The following is a 4,993-nucleotide window of genomic DNA, read 5'->3' as shown; positions in this document are numbered from 1 at the left end:
ACCTGTGCCACTGTTTCACACCACATTGTAAAGAAATTCTTCCTTTTATCTAGCCTGAATCTACCCTCTTTTGGTTTAAAACCATTGCCCCTTATCCTATTGCTACAGGCTTTATTAAAAAGTCTGTCCCCATCTTTCTTAAAAGTGCTCTTCAAGTACTGAAAAGCCACATTAAACCCTCCCCAAAGTCTTCTCTTCTCCAGGATGAACAACCTCAACTCTCTCAGCCTTTTCTCATAGGAGAGGTGCTCCAGCCCTCTGATCACTTTTGTGGCCCTCCTCTAGACCAGCTTTTCTGGTCACAGAAAAGCCACATGAAGCCAGAAATACCTACTGGTTAATAGAAACTACATTCAGAGTCAGATCCAGCCCTCTTTTTTTAATATCTGGCAATCTTCCAATGTTTGTCCTGATTTAGGTCACGTTCTGGTAGTGGCTTTGGTTCTCTTCTCCCACCTCTCTTCCCAAAACCCCTCCTTTATGCAATTTCTTTAAAAACAAATGAGATTTCACCAAAATGGGAAAAAAAATTACAGCTGCACTTGAGCAGCTGCACTTGCTTTAAATGGATTAGGGACTAAAGAATGACAATTTAATCTACAAAAATGCAAAACAATTTTAACATACTCAAGTAGACTGGATTTAATAAAGGGAACTATAGATCAAACAATGGAAATGCTGTTTATTGTAATCTAATGGCTTAACCTTCTCGCACCTATTTAAAAATAGAGGTTTGTAATAACATGCTCATGCAGACAAATAAAAATCTTTTTTTTAAATTAAAAAAAAGGTTTTGAACTTTTTAAATGGGTAAAAAGGGAAAACAGAAGGACTTCACTGCCTTCCAAAGGTTAACCTGGATTTATCTATTTGTCTGATTTCCCTGTGTTCTTGCTTCCTCCTAAAGACTGAAAAGGTAAAGTAGCTTTTCCTCATCCTTTTTCTAGCTCGAGTCGATCTTTGATCTCTAAATGTCAGCAAATGTGGTCCTTACAGAAATCTAACAGAGAATTAATGCTCTCTTTTTTTCACTAATAGAAATCATATTAATGGCAACCACTGATAACTATTATGCCTGAATGTTACCTTAAATTGTTAGAAGCCCTTCTGTGTTTCTGCCCGTGAAAAAGTAAGGCAAACAGCAAGGAGTAGCTTTTTACATCCAACAAAAGCCCTTTGCTACAAGCAGATAAATGTATATAAATGTTCTGTGGTGTATTTCTACTGTTTTTCACACACAAACCATGACACAGCATCTTCTGTACTGAAAAAAGAGAATACAAAACTAGTTTTAGTTTGGTAAGATCATGTGCAGCATTTCAGTAACAGTAATTTCCCATCCATGCTTCTGAGCTCATCAATAGTACATATTTTTTAAGGAGTAATGCAATGCAGCTATAGGACATTCAGATGCTCTTCCAACTCAGTCAACTGTACTTTGTGTTCAGCTGCAGTAGGTGTTTCTGGATATGATAAGTATTTCATATAGAAGATGATTGCCACAAAACCACTTAAGCAGGCAGATTACAATGGAATCAAGCCAATACATCCTAAAACTGATACAAGAATTACTGCTTCTTAAACATCATACAATTAAACTGCAGAACTCACTAAAATATGTTACTAGAGGGCCTAAAAGCTATCAAAATCAGACATTAACATAGAAAATACGAATTCTAATAACAATAAAATTACAAGTTGTGGACATGCTTTAAGGTAACTCAAACATGAGCTGGCAGTGGTTAGGAGAAAGAAAAGCTCTTCTCCTGGCAAATAATGACAATTACAAATTTGAAATCTTTCCTACTTTGTTGTAAAGCTGGTGCTAACCAATACCAGAAACAGAACATTGCAGCACAGCACACTCATTCTGCTGAGCTAAGGACCATGAACAAATCTGTCATTTTAGAAGACTAGAGAACGTGAAAAATTTGCAGCTTATATATTTCACTGAACTGAACCTGATGAGAAGACAGTCACTGCTGGGTTTATTTTTTTGGTTAGTTTGTTGTCCTAAATCATTCTGGGAATACATATGCAATCTCCCTCTTTGCAAGTTATGATGATTATGCATTAGTACAATTATACTGGCTAAAAATATTCCCTGCTCTAAATAGGTCTGTGAAAGCAAAGCAAGCTGTGCTGCTATGGGCACTGCCTCGCTTCCCTCATGGCCTGCACAAACATTCCCTGGTGAAATCTCACTATCTCTGACACTTGACTATTCCAGGCAGTTTTCACTGGCTAACTCTCAAGTCACACCCCAAGTATCTTTCCAGATTTTGGAGGAAGAAGCACCGTAAGAGTCGTGTTCAATTGTAAGTGCCAGACGTATTGTTACACTTGAGAAATCCAGCAAGACTTCTGAGTCTTAAATTGGGAATCAGGAGGTGGATTTTTAAATATATATTTTAGTATGTCTGCTTCTGAGCAGCAGGAATCCAGCTGGTGAGTTAAGGTATTGGATGCAGCATTTCAGACAACGGAATGAAAGCAAAATAATTTATTAGATGGAAGACTCAGTGAAATCTACTGCAAAGGATTTTCCAAAGGAAGGGAAAAGGGAAGGGACCTCCCAGCTAGTTTAAAGTGCACCACTGTCTAGAAGGGTTGGAATGTTCTTGCCTCAGTGAATATTGTTAAATCAGTGTCACTCAAAGTCACCTTTACAGATATACAGAAGTTTAATACCAATACTCTGCAAATTAAAATCCTGTACAGAAAAACCTTCAAAGGTTTTTGCAAAAAAGCCTTCTGCACTGCTCCGACACCATCCATGCTATATTGTACAATTTAGGCACATATCCAATGTATTACTAGTGCATTTCTCCAAGAGACAATGCAAACAATTCCTATAAAAGTGAATCTACACAGTATGAATGGGTTTGTTGTTAAGAACTTTCTGCTTCAGTAGAAGTGCCAATAAAAATGTTTAAATGAAAAATATAGGTGTATTTTTCAGTTAGGGGTTTGGGTTTTGCTTTTTTTTCCTTCTTTCCCCAGGCCCTTTTTTTTTTTTTTTCAATACAGCTCTCCTTGAGACAAGCTTCTATCACAGGAAAAAAGAAATGAGTACATTTCACATTTGGTTAAATGTGTGTGCCAGCTACTTCATTCAGCAGGTGGGTCACGATGGCTTTGGAGAAAAATAAGGCTTCCCTGAAAAAGAACAGGCTGAAAAAATGCTGGGAAAATTAGAAGGTGCAGGAGGCGATTATTATGTCGGAGAAATTAACATGGAATAAACTAGGGTGCAAACTGCCAGTGCATTACTTACTCTGTAGTAATTCTCTCCACAGGAGCTTTGGCTCACATTATCTGCATGTCCACACTGCACTAATGGAGCACTGTGAATGAAGCCAGCCAGGCAGCCCCACGGCCAGCACGGGTGAGATGCAGGATGCTCTGCAGTGGGGCAGTGCCACACTGCCCCAAGCCACCCTGTCACCAGCACTGTCTGGAAGCCCCACCCAGCAGGGCCCAGCCTTGGAATCACTGCAAGGCAACCTGTGACACTGGGTGAGTCCTGGTGATTCCAGCTCAGCAACAGTAAGGGAAAGCTCCCAGTCCTGAAAGCTCCTTTCCCACATTTTGTGGGCTCTTTTCATAGGAGCATGCCTGGATTCTGAGCTCTCCCATATGTGCAGCAAGGGGCATCTCTCTTCCTCTCAGCCAGATGCTGCATCTGTGCAGCAACTCCTGCTCCTGTGCCACACAGCCTGCAACGCAGAGGGTTCCTCAGGACACCTGACAGACATCCCTTCTCAAAACAAGCAGTGGCAGTGCACTCAGGCTGGAATTATGCATCAATTCTGCAAGTTCAGACTCGCAGGAACAAATCCAGAACTACCACTATGCCAATTGGAAACCACCTGATTTGAATTAAAGCATCACTGGAGTCCAGTGCAAGTGGAGGAGAGAAAGGGGGAAAATACAATGGGGAGGTGGAATCTGGGCAAATCACAAAGGGTGGATAGATAGATGCAAGGTGGTGCTGCAACTGCTAGCCATAAAATTCCTTTTTGGTTTTTTGGTTGTTTTGTCTGTTTGTTTTTTTGTTGTTTTTTTTTTTTTTTTGTTGGTAAAGTCATGGAGACAGCCTGAAAAAAAGATTCTTTAGGTAAATTTTTTACCGAACAATTGGGCTGTTACATTCTCAGACATGAATAATGGTGTCACCCATGCCAAGAAGTGAAGGAATTTAAGGAGAGGGTGAGATGTATAATACAGAAGGCATTTCACAATTTTTTTTTTGTCCTCTGCATTATGGTTCACTGCCTTCATCAATTGTACTTGTGCAGCAGGTCTGTGAGGCTGACAAAGTGTGGCACATGTGAAGGGATGCTATGAGCAGCCAAGCACAGAAACTTCTTTGGCTCCCACCTGCTAAAGTCAGTGTGAGCTATGGAACACCATATATCCTGCTGAATCTTTCAGCATTCAATCCTAAAAAAATAACCACAGCTTTAAGAAAACATTGCTATTCTCTTACTGACCAAATGCTGGGGGACTTTCTGTTGTTATGGTAATAAGTATTTTATAGTATGCTTTAAAATAACAATGAAAGGTGACACTTTGTCACTATGTACCTACTATGTTTTGCAGGTTTCCCAATCTGTCCTCTGCCCTTCCCCCCCAAATATACATAAATTCTTAGTTCTTATTTACAGTTTAACAGTATTGGAATGCTTATGCTCGAAACACTGAATAAGAATATTCTGCCATCCAAGCCAAAACAAAATCCCTGCTTTCTCTTCTAAGATTTGCAAGTAATTTTTAATTGCTTTTTACTCTGAAAATGTTCAATAACCTTCATTTGTTCTAACATTGGTTTAAATCTTGTTGACTTTGCTGTTTCCTCTGTGCCCATTGTTGCCTCCTTTCAAGCTGGATTCCATGGATTTCAATGGTGTTCTGCACAGTTCTGTTCTTGCAGATTTTCTCATGAAGTCCAAGCTCTTGCAGTAGTGTGCTTATAGTTGCATGTGGGAAA

This window comes from Pyrgilauda ruficollis, unplaced genomic scaffold (genome assembly GCF_017590135.1).
Source record: "Pyrgilauda ruficollis isolate IOZ18807 unplaced genomic scaffold, ASM1759013v1 scaffold182, whole genome shotgun sequence".
Lineage (NCBI taxonomy): Eukaryota > Metazoa > Chordata > Aves > Passeriformes > Passeridae > Pyrgilauda > Pyrgilauda ruficollis.
This window is presented reverse-complemented; position numbering follows the sequence as displayed.